This window comes from Saccopteryx leptura, chromosome 7, assembly GCF_036850995.1.
Source record: "Saccopteryx leptura isolate mSacLep1 chromosome 7, mSacLep1_pri_phased_curated, whole genome shotgun sequence".
Taxonomy (NCBI): domain Eukaryota; kingdom Metazoa; phylum Chordata; class Mammalia; order Chiroptera; family Emballonuridae; genus Saccopteryx; species Saccopteryx leptura.
In genome coordinates this window covers 39,176,840-39,192,187 of record NC_089509.1, presented here as the reverse complement: position 1 = coordinate 39,192,187, position 15,348 = coordinate 39,176,840, and the positions used below count along the sequence as shown (strand labels likewise).

At 35.3% G+C, this 15,348-nt stretch overlaps 1 protein-coding gene across 4 annotated transcripts in view; it reads right to left on the bottom strand.

Moving 5' to 3' along the window:
- GALNT13 (polypeptide N-acetylgalactosaminyltransferase 13) overlaps positions 1-15,348 on the bottom strand; it is a 555,106-nt gene that overhangs the window by 516,451 nt on the left and 23,307 nt on the right. For all 4 annotated transcript variants that reach the window (XM_066345193.1, XM_066345194.1, XM_066345192.1 and 1 more), the window contains exon 2: positions 8,061-8,131. The gene's annotated coding sequence lies outside the window, so the exon portion shown is untranslated. The remainder of the gene's footprint in view (positions 1-8,060; positions 8,132-15,348) is intronic.

Sequence of the window (15,348 nt, the reverse complement as noted above, 5' to 3'; positions counted from 1 at the left end):
TGGTCTAATAAATATCAAGAATTAAAAAAAAATCAAGAATTAAAAAGTCATCATAATTAAAATGTCACAAGTAGTAAGAAGAGACTAATAGGCCAATTAAAAAGCCAGTCAGAGAAAGACAAGTACCATATGATTTCACTCATAGGTGGAATCCAATGAACAAAATGAACTAACAAGCAAAATAGAGACAGAATCATAAATAGAGAGCTGGCTGACAGCTGTCAGGGGCAGGGGTGGTGCTGGGTAAGGTGGGTGGAGAGATTGAGCAAAATAAGACAAAAAATAAAGAAGAAGAGAAATAACTAATCGAAACGGACAACAGTGTGGTGACTGCTGGGTTGGGGGAGGGGAGGTAAAGGTGGTTATAGGAGGACAAATGGTGATAGATGGAGACAACTGGGCGGGGGTGTTGAACACGTAACACAGGATACAGAAGATGTGCTGCAGAACTGTATACCTGAAATCTGTATAGTTTTTTTAGCCAGTGTCAGCCCAATAAATTATATAAAAAAGAATAGTTAGTTCCCAAAACACAGACATATATGAATATTTGATGTATGATAAAAAATGGCAATGAAGAGCAGTAGGCAAAAGAAAATTTTCAGTATGAATCTGTAACAACTGGGTATTTGTGAGCAAAATAGAACTGTTTTTTACTTCAAATCATTCACAAAAATCAATTGTAAGTAGAATGGTCTAAATGTAAAGAGGCAGAAAAATAATTAAAATTGGAAACTCTTCCTTATCAAAAACTCCATTAAGAAACTGAAGAAGGAAGTCACAGAGAGTAAAAGGTATTAGCAAAATTTAATTGAAAGGGGGACTTAATCTACATATAACTAATGTCTGCGCAATAATAATTAAAAAATCAACACAACAGAAAAATAGGCAGGCAATTTACAGACAATAATATGCATATGGCAATTAAACCACATAACATAACTACATTAATTCAAGAGGGAAATGTAAACCATACTTTCATGAGAATAGCTAAAGTTAAAAGGATTCATTATTCCAAGTATTTGTAAGGATAAAATAGTGGGAATCTTATACACTACTGATTGGAGTGTAATTGGTATAACTACTTTGGAAAACTGTATGGCAGTATCTATTAAAATTGAAGATTCACATAGAATTCAACCAAGTCATTTCATTGCTAAATACATATCCCAACAGAAATGAACATTCTGTGCAGCAAGAAATATTTAAAAGAATGTTCATGGCAGCATTAGTTATAACTGCCCAAACTCAGAAATAGCTCAAATGTCCTTCAACAATACAGTACAAGGAATAAAACTCTGTAGTTTTTATAGCAATGAAAATTCATAAACTGTCCAAAAACATTAATGAAACTCAGAAATATATGTTCAGGAGAGAAAACCAGACACAAAGAAATGCATGCTATATGATTATTATGTACATAGATTCAAAAATAAAGCTAGAATAAATTTTGTATATAGGGATGCATGATGAAATGTTAAAACTATGATAAAAAACAAGAAAGTGATTACCACAAAAGTCACAAAAATACTATCTGTCAGGCAACTGATGGAAGAACTGTAACATTTAGAGACAGAAAAAGCAGGTTTTCTAGAAAGCAGGAAGTGCTCTATTTCCTGATTTGTGTGATAGTTATATGGGTCTCTGCTTGTAAAATTCATAGTTTTGTACCCTTGATGCCTAAAAATTCACAATAAAAAAGCTTAAAATGATAATATTTCTGTAATTAAATTTTATAAACTAAATATTATGATAGATGAAATAACGCTCAATGAACATAACTTTTACTGAGAATTTACTGTATGTTAGGAGCTACTTAAGTGCTTTATCTCATTTAACCTTTACAATATTCAGAAGACATAGTATCATCACCATCACATTTCAAAGGTAAGAGACTGAGGCACAGAGCGCTTCTATAATTGAAGCAAAGTCACATGGCTCATTAAGAGGCCTCGTTTGGGGATGTGACCCATGCATGAGTAAGGTTCTGGAGCCCATGCTCTTAAGCAGCACATTATGACCTTCTCCAATGTAGAAAAACAGGAATTCTTTCTATGCTGCATGCTGGTATTTTCCCTCATCAAAATTATTGTTAGTCTGATAGGTAAACTAAGTCTAAAATAATTTGTTTTTCATGGTCCCAAGACATTAAATCTTCAATTTAGCACTCTAAACTGGTTTCATTTTAAGCACTGCGAGGAAGAGAAGGCAAATCACACTGAGATGATGTATTTACTATCCTAACTTACAATTGAGAAATATCATAAATTACTCTGCTCTTGTTGCCAAGTATTATAGTGAAGAGATTCATCACTAATTATAAGGGGTATTTCTCCCTAAAAGTCAACTTTTTCTTCCCAGCCAAAGATTTAACTTAAAAAAGGGGTAAACTCTGGAGAAAAGAATCTATTTCTCTGACCATTGATAACATCATTGTTCGGTTCGTTCAAGCCAGAAATCTCAGTTATTGGTTTAGAAAAATGATATACAGTGGTTAACAGCAGAAATTCTAGAGTCTGACTGATTGGATTCAACTACCTGCCTTACCATTTTCTAGTTACTTGACCTGGGACAATCTACTTAGCTAAAGGATGCCTCCGTTTTATCTTGTGCAAATGGTGATAACATTAGTGTCTACCTCTCAGGACTTTTTTTTTGTGTGTGTATTTTTCTGAAGTTGGAAACGGGGAGGCAATCAGACAGACTCCCACATGCGCCCAACCGGGATCCACCCGGCACGCCCACCAGGGGGCGATGCTCTGCCCATCTGGGGCGTTGCTCTGTTGCATCCAGAGCCATTCTAGCGCCTGAGACAGAGGCCACAGAGCCATCCTCAGCACCCGGGCCAACTTTTTGCTCCAATGGAGCCTTGGCTGCGGGAGGGGAAGAGAGAGACAGAGAGGAAGGAGAGGGGGAGGGGTGGAGAAGCGGATGGTTGCTTCTCCTGTGTGCCCTGGCCTGGAATCGAACCTGGGACTCCTGCACGCCAGGCCGACGCTCTACCACTGAGCCAATTGGCCAGGGCCCTCTCAGGACTTTTGAAGGTTAAATAATACATGTAAATAATTTAAAACAGAGCCTAGTACATAGTAAATGCTACTGAACTGTTACTTATTATTATTATATTATTATTATTATTCTTTAACCCTATTTTTTTTCAAAATCTCATCTGCATCTATTCCTTCCTCTCCATTCCCACTGCTACGACCTCACATCTTACCCTCATCTATTCATTTGTATATTGCTACTTTCTCCTAAAATTGTTCTTCTTGTCTACAAGTCTTCCATCTGGAATCCATCCTGAAGACAACTCCGGACTAGTATTTAAATATGAAACATTTTGTTTTATTCACAGAATTGACCTTTGCCAAATACTCTGTTTTTTTTAATTGCCTGCCAATTTAAATTCAAATTTCTTAATCTGATTATCAGTATGTGCTGTGACATAGCTTCAGCTTTATTTTCCAGTGTTATTTGATTTTAGCCCAACAGAAGAAACTTACTTTGTGGCCAAACTAATTAATTTATTACTCATTAAATGCAAAGTATGCCTCTTTACCTCTGAACCTGGGGATGCCATTTCCTTGATTCTCTGTTAACATATCCAACTGTACCAAGGTCTAGTGCAAATGTAACCCTCCATGATAAAATTATGAACCAATGAAGTTTAGAATTACATCTTTCTGAAATCTCCTCTAATGCTTTATTTTTTCACATATATAATCTTTTCAAATTATCTGAAACAGCTTAATTTAATTGATTACTCTGGACTACTCTCATGATACCATAACCTAATAACATATCCTTTGCTTTATTTATGCCTGGGCATATTATTTCCTCAAATTGGAGACATAATTTTCTTGAGGGCCATTTTTGTCTTCCTTTCCCACTTGCTCTAGTACTTCCTAGCAAAGTGCCTCTTATAGGAGCATATGATAAATATCTATTGAATTAAATGAACTAGAATTACTAAAATGTAATCACTAGCTTTGTCTGTCAGAGACCAAATCTTGAAACAGAAAGGTAAAGCATTCTATTGGTTTTTCAGCCTTAAAAAAAAAGAGTAGTGTGAGAATGCAAAAGACTTGACCTTTTCATTTTTAGAGCAATAATATTTTATAATAAGTTTTAAAATACCCCTCAGCTAAAATGTCGCTGATGTGTTGTTTCCAGCAGTAATGTGTAAACTGGCTGCGATCAATGGATGACTGAAATGGAAGAAGATCACCAAACTGTTGAAAAGCTAAAGTATCAGTGTGATCAAAGTGTTGTAAAAGATGTCCCTGGAAGCTGATACACCTGAAGATAAACAGGGAAGAGAATGAGTAAGTTAAGATATACTCTACATTGCAACCTTCTCTGCATTGCATAAAGTGGCTGAAGGGCTTCAAGAAAAAGGCACGGTCAGTCACTTCAAATTCTGAAAAGTAAGACTAATAAAAGTGTAAGATATGGTCTCTGACTTTAGGGAAGGCCTTTTTTATTTTTTTAATTTTCTTTACTCAAACAACATTTTTCAAGGCAATTAGGCAATTAGGTTTGGATTGCTGAGTGGTCCTATCAACACTAAATATAAAGTAATTGTTATTCATTTTAGTTGCAAAGAAATCATCAACTATTTATTTACTAAAGAATTCTTATGTATGATTCTAGGTTTGGGAGCAGTGTTTTTCTGAAAATTAAAGAAAGTTAGATCAGCTATAGAATTGCAGTGCTTAACACTCAGGTTAAGAGGATAAGTAAAGAAGCTTTAGAATTGGATCAAGCTGAGGCTTCACTTACATGAATGATACATTTAAACTTTCTGTGCTACATTTTTCTCCTATGAAAAACAGAGATAATAACATACCTACTTCATGGTGTTACTGCTTAGATTAACTGAGACACTGAATGCGAAGTGCACAGCATAGAGTAAATGCTTAATAAATATTGTTTTTGCCACATTCCTCAATTTCCATATATTGTTTAATAAAACATTGGATGAGATTGTTCCCCCAAATTATTTGATAATCATTTCATTGTTTTCTTTACTTTGTATTTATAAGTTTGCCCTGTCTCCTTCAAAATAAATATTTAGGCCTCCATAAGCACCTCACAACTGCCCCTCTTTTCTCCAAAGAGTAAATAAACACTTTCAGCCTAGGTATATAGTCAACACACAATAGGATATATATGTAAGCTAGTTTTACACGCTGTTTAAAGGGTGCGGCAAAAGTTGGTTACAGTGGTGAGTACTCAAAACAGTTTTTTCTTGTATTATTATTTATTAATTAGTGCATTATTTTCCATACAAACAACTGTAAACCTACTTTTGCCACATCCTATATGTACCTGATGTTTGACAAAATGGTTTGTTTCTTCATTGATCATTCAAAGACATAACAATGTCTACTAAAGAGCATCCTATTCTGTTTATAAAGAAGGCTTAAGTTTAGTTTTTATTTTGAGCATATCAATCAAATATTCACTGGATACTTTTGTTTTATACTTTTTAGGACATGATTATGAAGCAGAGGGATAGATAGGGACAGACAGACAGGAACAGAGAGAGATGAGAAGCTTCAATCACAAGTTTTTCGTTGCGACACCTTAGTTGTTCATTGATTGCTTTCTCATATGTGTCTTGACCATGGGCCTTCAGCAGACCGAGTAACCCCTTGCTCGAGCCAGCGATCTTGGGTCCAAGCTGGTGAGCTTTATGCTCAAGCCAGATGAGCCCACGCTCAAGCTGGCGACCTGAGGGTCTCGAACATGGGTCCTCCGCATCCCAGTCTGACGCTCTATCCACTGCGCCACCACCTGGTCAGGCTCTTTTTTTTTTTTTGACAGAGATAAGAGTCAGAGAGAGGGACAGATAGGGACAGACAGACAGGAAGGGAAAGAGATGAGAAGCATCAATTCTTCATTGCGGCACTTTAGTTGTTCACTGATTGTTTTCTCATATGTGCCTTGACCAGCGGGCTTCAGCAGACCAAGTAACCCCTTGCTCAAACCAGCGACCTTGGGCTCACGCTGGTGAGCTTTGCTCAAACCAGAGGAGCCCACACTCAAGCTGGTGACCTCGAGGTTTCAAACCTGGGTCCTCCGCATCCCAGTCTGACACTCTATCCACTGCGCCACCACCTGGTCAGGCCAAAGTCTGTATTCTTAACCTACTATAATGCCATTTTGAAGCAATTGTATTTGAAGACAATGTACAAATATCAATGCTGCCATCATTAATTCTACCTTGTTTTTGGAAATTCTGTTTTAGAATTGTCCTCCAGATCAGCTGAATTCATCAAACAAAGAATTTGAGCATGTCAAGGCCAAAAATTTATGATTTTTCTGGTCTCTTCCAGGACTAAAATAATAAAATGGCAGCATTTAATTGTGTACCTGTATTTAATGAATGAAAGAAGACTCTTGAAGAACTTCAAAACTCTAATTCTAAACATGTTTTATAAAACAATAATTGAGGTTATTTGTAACCTTTGTTTCAGGAGGTTACATTTCATTTAATTCCAGCTAGTTGAAAGCAATTCAAGTAAGGACTGTAAAGCAACAATTGAAATAAATTTAATAACATGATAGACAAACAAAAAATCTTGCACCATTTTTAGGAAAATGTTTAAGCAAAACAAAAACCCAAAGAAATAATCAGAATATGTTTGAACTCTTAAATAAAGATTGTTTAACTTTTTCTGTTAATGGAGAAGGCAATTTTTTTCAAAAGTCTTGTATTTAAAGCCCATATTCATCATTTTGAATAGATATTGATCAAGGTATTAAAATTTCTTGAGTCTCAGTTTCCTTATTTAAAAAAAAATTGAAACAAAAATAATAAACTTAAAATATTTGGGTAAGAATTAAAGTCACTACATATAAACTACCTAATATACAGCAAATCTTAATAATCAGCAGGTCTTTTTTTCTTTTAAGAGAGAGGCAGGTAGCCCTGGTCGGTTGGCTCAGTGGTAGAGCGTCGGCCTGGCGTGCAGGAGTCCCGGGTTCGATTCCCGGCCAGGGCACACAGGAGAAGCGCCCATCTGCTTCTCCACCCCTCCCTCTCTCCTTCCTCTCTGTCTCTCTCTTCCCCTCCCGCAGCCAAGGCTCCATTGGAGCAAAGATGGCCCGGGCGCTGGGGATGGCTCCTTGGCCTCTGCCCCAGGCGCTAGAGTGGCTCAGAGCGACGCCACAGAAGGGCAGAGCATCGCCCCCTGGTGGGCAGAGTGTCGCCCCCTGGTGGGCGTGCCAGGTGAAACTCGGTCGGGCGCATGCCAGACAGTCTGTCTGACTGTCTCTCCCGGTTTCTAGCTTCAGAAAAATACAAAAAAGTAAAAATAAAAAAAATAAATAAATAAATAAATAAAATAAAATAAAGAGAGAGGCAGGGAGGCTGACAGACTCCCAAATGCATCCAACCAGAATATACCCAGCAAGCCCTCTAGAGAGCAATGCTCTGCCCATCCGGGGTCACCGCTCCGTTGTTCCAGACACCAAGCTGAGGCCATGTAGCCATCCTCAGCACTGGGGTCCACTTCCTAGAATCATTCAAGCCACAAGTGTGGGAAGAGAAGAGAGGGGGTGGGAGGGGTGGAGAAGCAGATGGTCACTTCTGCTGTGTGTCCTGGCTGGGAATTGAACCTGAGATTTCAACACACGTGGCTGACATTCTACCGCTTAGCCAACTGGCCAGGGCTAACCAGCAAATCTTAATACTTAATTCCTTATTCCCTTTTAAAACTTTCTTTTCAACACTGCCTAAAAGACACTATTTTTTCTTCACTATTTTCAACTTACAATTCAGAGGAAAAAAATCTTAAATAAAACGTGAAAAATATTATTGTGTGCGTTATGTACATAGAACAATAATAAAATCAGTCATTAGAAATCTTGAAATTATACAACTTAATTCCGACTAGCAAATAGTTCATACAATTTTTATTTTTTACATACATTTTTCTCAATATTCATAAATAACAAGAGCTATAAGTAGAAATGTGTTCTTTTATGACTGCCAAATTCATTCAGTATGAATGCAACTGAGTGAAAAAAAAATAAAAATACATATTACTTACTGTATGTGGTGCTTGGCAATTTCAAAATGATCTGCAAATATTCATCCTCAAAATACTTTTATAAAATGCATCTGTGAGAAGAAAAAAAAATCCAAAAGCATAAGCAATTTGACAAGGTCACAGAAATACTAATTGAGACCAACACACACTTAGACACTACATATTTAACATGCTGAAATAAGGTTTTGCAAAATATACAATGTTCTGAAAAGTATAACGGGCTGATGAATAAAAATATTCCCAATTCTTCTAAACATCAGTCAAGGAGGACACTCTTAAGTAAGAGGTAGAAGTCTGTACATTGGCTCCAGAATTATACACAAGAAATACAATGACCCCTGAACATTACAGAACACCACAAAAAAATCCAAAAGCATGAGATGTTTATAAGTAAATTTAATTGGAGATTTAAGGTGGTTATTAAGATGATTCAAGTTTTTAAAATGCACTTTTCCTCACAGATGAAGATTTCTGATGTAGAAGAGAATTTTGCTTGATTTATCCAAAGAATTGTACCAGTTCACTTTGTAATTGCATGTCAATTCTAATTGAAGACCAGACCATGCAGTAAGAAAAATGCAGGAATGCCGCTTGCACGCATCATAAAAATACACAAACATCCATTTTCTTTTTTCAGAAAGTCAATGTAATCATAAAGAGAAAGTTATTTAGTCAGATTTTATTAATTCTTTTGTTTTACAGAAGGGGCATTGGCAAGAGCTTATTAATTTCAAAGCTCAAATTATTTCAACATAAATGGTATTTTATGTTTTGGGGTATACTGATTTATAAAAGAATTGTTCAAAAGAAAGAGAATAAAACACAACATAGTGATAATTAAAATAACCTTTTAAAGTACAATGTGTTATTTCAGATAGATCAAACACACTATGGACAATACAAATAAAATGCCCTTATGTAGAGTAACATTAGTTCTCAGCAACTGACAAAATTTCTGCCCAGAGAGATTTGGTTCTTTACAGTAGTAAGCAGAAATAACAGTTTATGAATACAGAAAGTGTGCTTTTGTGTTCACCAAAACCAGTTGTAATCAAATCAACAGTTAAACAAACAGAACAAGCATTGAGTTGAATGTCTAATTTATCTTCTTGGAGTGTACAAAAACAAACAAACAAACAAACAAAAAAAAACCCCACAGGATTGCCAAGGCCTCTATCTGGCATAAGAATGAATGATTTTACGGATGGCCAACACAGAGCCTCTCCCTCCCGCATCCCAGTCCGACGCTCTATCTACTGCGCCACCGCCTGGTCAGGCTACACAGAGCCTCTCAAACAAGAGGAAACTACAGAAATAGTTAGCAAGTTTAAAGTTCAAGGTCAAAAGTAAATCAAGGAATTAAAAAAAAAAAAACTACGTATTTTTTAAATTTCATTTTTCTAAGTTTAAAGCAAAGCTTAATAAAAGATTCAAGTTCATAGTCATATATAATTTCAATAGAATTATAAAGTGGTAACAGTCAGAGATCTGTAGGTTTCTTCGTACTTGAGCAAATTCACCCTAGTAGACAAGAGAATCAAAGTTAACACTAAAAGGTGACTTCCTCAGTTTGACACAATTAGTAAGTGGTGATCCTTGGCCCAAACCCAGCTTTTCTGACCCAATTACTTCTCGCTACAACCCGTTAGTCCCTCCACTGCATCCAGCAGAGGTTGCAAACTGGGGCTTAATAACCAAATCTGGCTTACTGACATGGTTGTCTATCCCACATCATGGATTGAAAAGTTCTTTTAAAATATTCAAAAGTAGAAGATTTCTCATAAGAATCCTCATTTCTAGGTTTTTTGGAAGAGCAAAGATTATGTTAGGCTGGGTTCACAACCTCCAGGGAACACAGAAATGTTTGCTCCTCTTGGATGAGATGTACTTTTTGCACTCAGCTATTTCCTACTTTTGCAAGCTGTCTTCTACACTGCCTTTTCGAAACACTGGAGTGTGTTGTTCCTGATCCCTACACACCAACTACAACCAGAACACTGTGCCATGAAACTGGAGGAAAGACTTTCCTCAATTGTGCTCAAAAAGCTTATTAACTGATGCAAGTGCTCATGAGTACATTTCAACTAGATTCTTATCATAAAGTGTTATTAATTAGTTACCTCATCTTAATATATACACGTTTTAAACTTTCATAGGCTTGAATTTCCACTTTCCTAAATACATATTTGACGATTTTTAAAACTAATGGAGAAATTTACAAACACAATTGAATGGTACAAATCAAGGAAATTATCTCTAATAAAGATTTTTTTTTGTATTTTTCTGAACCTGGAAACGGGGAGGCAGTCAGACAGACTCCCGCATGTGCCCCATGCCCACCAGGGGGCGATGCTCTGCCCATCCGGGGCGTCGCTCTGTCGAGACCAGAGCCACTCTAGCACCTGGGGCAGAGGCCAAGGAGCCATCCCCAGCGTCCGGGCCATCGTTTGCTCCAATGGAGCCTAGGCTGCAGGAGGGGAAGAGAGAGACAGAGAGGAAGGAGAGGGGGAGGGGTGGAGAAGCAGATGGTTGCTTCTCCTGTGTGCCCTGGCCGGGAATCGAACCCAGGACCTCCGCACACCAGGTCGACACTCTACCACTGAGCCAACTGGCCAGGGCCTCTAATAAAGATTTTATCATCCTTCAGAGACTTCCTGAATTGGTAATTGTGCCATTTGATATAATCATAGCAGAGAAAACAAACATAATTTAATTAAATAAACTGAAGAGAACACTGATGACTAAATTAAGGCTATCCAATCTACACATTTTGGTTACATCATGGCTTACTGTAAATAACTTGAAATAACAATGTTTTGCAGAATGCTTTAAAAATATGGGCCTTGAATTCTGGGTAGGGGTAATAGCAGCCACCTAAATTTGAAATATTTCACAAATTGAACAAAATACACACAGCCAACAAAAGCAAAACAAACAAACCCACACAAATCCTAGATCTTCAGCATAACTGCAAGTTAGAGAATAATAAAAATGTTAAATGACATGTAAACAGAAAAGTAACACCAATTTCTAAAAAGCTATCTTTCAAGCTACACTATACATATTACAGTGATCTAAGGAGTCCAGAAAAATTGTGAAAAGAGGAAATCAAAAGTTCTGGCCCTGGCCGGTTCACTCAATGTTAGAGTGTCAGCCATGGCTTGTGGATGACCCAGGTTTGATTCCCAGTTCAGACGCACAGGAGAAGCAACCACCAGCTTCTCCACCCACTGCCATCCCTTCTCTCCTTTTCTCTCTCTTCCCCTCCCACAGCTTGATTGGTTCAAGTACATCAGCCCCTGGCGCTGAGGATGGCTCCACAGAGCCTTCACCTCAGGTATTAAAAATAGCTCAGCTGCAGGTATGGCCTAGATGGGCAGAGCATCGGCCCCAGATGGGATGCTGGGTGGATCCTGGTGGAGGCACATGCAGGAGTCTGTCTTTCTATCCCCCTCCTCTCACTTGGAAAAGAAGAAAAAGAGATAATAATAATAATAATAATAATAATAATAATAAGTTCTAATAGTAACACAGGACTTACTCTCATAAAGTCCACAGAAACTATTAAAATACTAAAAAACTATCCTGGCATAATAGAACATGGACACAGGAAGGAGAATTGTAAGTATGAAATTCAAGGTAACATTTTTTTGGGGGATATAAAATAAATGAGGATATGTCCAAAGGACATATGCTTTAACTTTAAAAGCACTCACCAGTCAATTCTGGAACAATTGGAAAATCAAAATAAAGAATACTCATAATTAAAATTGATTATAGCAATTAAAATATAAATAAATAAAGTATATAAGGAAGGGAAAACTTCCTTTGCATAGAATGCCACTTAAAATACAGATGTCCTGATGAAGTTAGAACACCACCATTAGGCAAATATTATGGTTAACTAATCCAGTTACAAAAACACCTGTGAATCAGCACTTATGGGTGAAAATATGATGATGAACAAGATATTTCCATTGTCTTAAAGTATCTTCTCACAAATCACTTACTAATTACAAAGAGAAAAGTAGAAACTTTCAACAGAGATCCTTGGCAGAGACAACATCATCAATAACACGACAAATATGACGCACTTGGGAAGGGCAACATCACTTCTGTGGTGTAGATGCCAAACTGCATAACTGAACCAATCATTAGAAAGTTTCAGGCAAACCGAAATTGAGGAAAGTCTGAAAATATGTGACCTAACCTCTTCAACCTCAGTCATTAGACTAAGAAACTGTTCCAGATTAAAGGAATTTTAGAGGACACGACAACCAAATGCATGTGTGATTCTAGGTGCACTGTTACATATTTTAATAATAAATTTTTCATTTTTCGTAATTGTACTGTGGTTATATAGTACAACATTCTTATTCTTAGGAAATATACATGAGTGCTTCAACTCAAGAAGCATGATGTCTGCAATTTATTCTAAAATAATTCAGGGGGAAATGTCATATATATATATATATATATATATATATATATATATGTGAGCAGAAGTAGGTTTACAGTTGTGAGTACATGAAATAGTTTATTCCTGTATTATTATCGCATTATTTATTTGAATTACAATATAACTGTAAACCTACTTTTTCCCACCCTTGCAAGTACATAATTATGTAATTATACATACATATATACATATAGAGAAAGAGAAGGAGGAAGAGTGAGCAGTAATAATAAAGCAAAGTAGAGAACATGCAAACTACTGATTCTAGTCAGAGTATTCAGGATTCTTCACTACAATAATTGCAAATTTTTTGTATGTTTGAAACTATATCCAAAGATAAAATTACAGAATAAAGGTATAAATAAATCAGTGCTTTATTTTCATTATTTTGAAATCACAGGGAAATTTTCAAAAATAAATCAGTGAAGGGTTTTTGAATCAAGAAAAATATTTTAAAATAAATAATAATCATTGCCCAAAGTTTTTGGATAACTAAGATAGCAACAAATCCAGAATTGTATATATATTCTATACTTTATGTATTATATAATTTATATACATATTACTAAATATGTATATATATAAATTAAAGATATATATTTATCTGTAATTATGTATTTTATGTGCATATTAAATATATAAAATACAGGGAAATAAAAATAAATGTGAAATCTAACCTTGGGTTTTTAAATAAACCACACAGACAATATCATATTCAGCAAATTCAGCAATGTAAAGTTAAATAATAAAATGATATTCACAAGAGAAATTAAAGCAGCCAGCAATTAAAGAAAAAGAAACAAAGAAAAAAATATTGTCCATCTTTAAAGGTTGTCTAAGTGATTTCTTCTTATATAACTGTTTTACTAAATAAAAAATATCAAGTTTTAAAAATTCAGACAAAATGTTTTAAAATTATATAATTCTTAATTTCTAAAACAATATATTTCATGTATAACTTGTTTATTTTCAGACTATTATTTAAGACTGTATGAATTATTTTATAATTAGATCCTCTTTTTACTTATTTGTGAATATTTTTGTGACAATATCATGTTTATCACTATAGTGCAAGATAATTTCATTGCTATACTATACAGGCCACTATTAATTTGTATTTTTATATGTTATCAATTATCTGTTACAAAAATTTAAAATACTATAAAGAATTACTAAAATTCAGCAGCACATTAAATATATATATATATTGCCAATCTGACCAAAAAAAAAGTATAATTTTGATTTATTCATACCAGTAGCAATTGTTGTGTTAGTGTTGTCATTTTTTATCTGAAAATCAAACTAAGAAAAAGAGGTCAGTGCCCCTGACTAAACAGTCAAATATTGCATATTTTAAAAATTCTTGCAGCATACTGGTTGAAAAGCACTGCCTTGGGATACAATATGCAGAAGGGGAATTGCTGGATTAAATAGCATAAGGCAATTAAGACTTTATAAATTATATTTTATTAATACAGATACATGCAATTTCATATTTTAACAATCCCACACTCAGGTGACATATGTAGTATTTGGTGCATATCTGTGACCCAATTTTGTCCTGGCTCTTTTCATACTGTCATGTCTTAAATTGATACAATCTTGGTATTATACATATTTAGTGTAGTTACCATTTTAAATTTCTTCAAAGAGTTTACCCAACACTTTGACATTGAGATTTAAAAAACAAAAACAAAAACACCTGTTTATATGGAAACAGAGCAGCTTTACTAAAGTAATTATTTGGTTTTGGAGGAATTAACACAATTCCTCATTTTCTTACAAAGCAACAGCCAATTACTCTGCAGAACGTACAGAATGGAAGTACCTACAAATAGATGAAAACGTATACAGTCTTAAAACAGAGAACACTTAAAAGTATTATTATTACATGATCGGTGATGTAAATGAAGGCAAGAAACATTACAGATTCCCCTAAAAAATCCAAACAGTTATAGCAGGTCTCATTTCTAATTCATACCAACAAGGTGTCAGAATGCCTAGAGGTTACCATATTTTGCACTAGATATACGATTTACGCTCCATTACACTAGATATTACCTTTTTCTCTTTAAGTGCCATTTTAATCAATGCTTCTCATCGATCTTAAAATTACTTCAGCTGCTGTTCTCGCTTCCTATATTCACTTTGAATTCTTGCAAATTCCTACAGAGTCAGCAACTTTCCTAGATTGTAAGGTCCATATTTTGTATTCTTAAATTGTGGAGAGTAATACAAATATCATTCAGTATAAGCACCCAATAAATCCTTCTGGGGTTTTACTCGGTCCGCCCTGGCAGGAGACAGATTCCATGGCAAATAACAAGCTTTATGCTACTCTTTACACAGAACTAAATTTTCTTTACTGGTTGATGAGAATATTGTGTGAGACAAAAACTAAACCTCGCTGAAGTAAAGATATATAAACTCTTTCTTTTTTAGTTTTAAGTTACAGTTTATATGCAATATTATTTTTAGTTTTGGTGTACAGCATAGTGAAGATATATGAACTCTTTTCTTCCCCTCATATTTAAGTCCTGTCATTGTGTCAGAGAATAAATTTTGATTCACTCACAGTGACTTACTTCTCCCAAAGTAAGTCACGTTGGTTGTTATTCCCATTTGTTCTGCTCTTTGAGGTATATGAAAATCAACTGCCTTTTTTATTGATTTCTCTATTTTTTATATCAAAGCAAAATGATTAATATATAACTTCTAAAACCATCACCAGTATATCCACTCTCCCTGTTTTCATTTGGACTCCAGGACCGTAAGCTAAACCCCTTGCACATTTTCTATTGTAAATAAGCCTTGAGCCTTTTCATCTGGCCA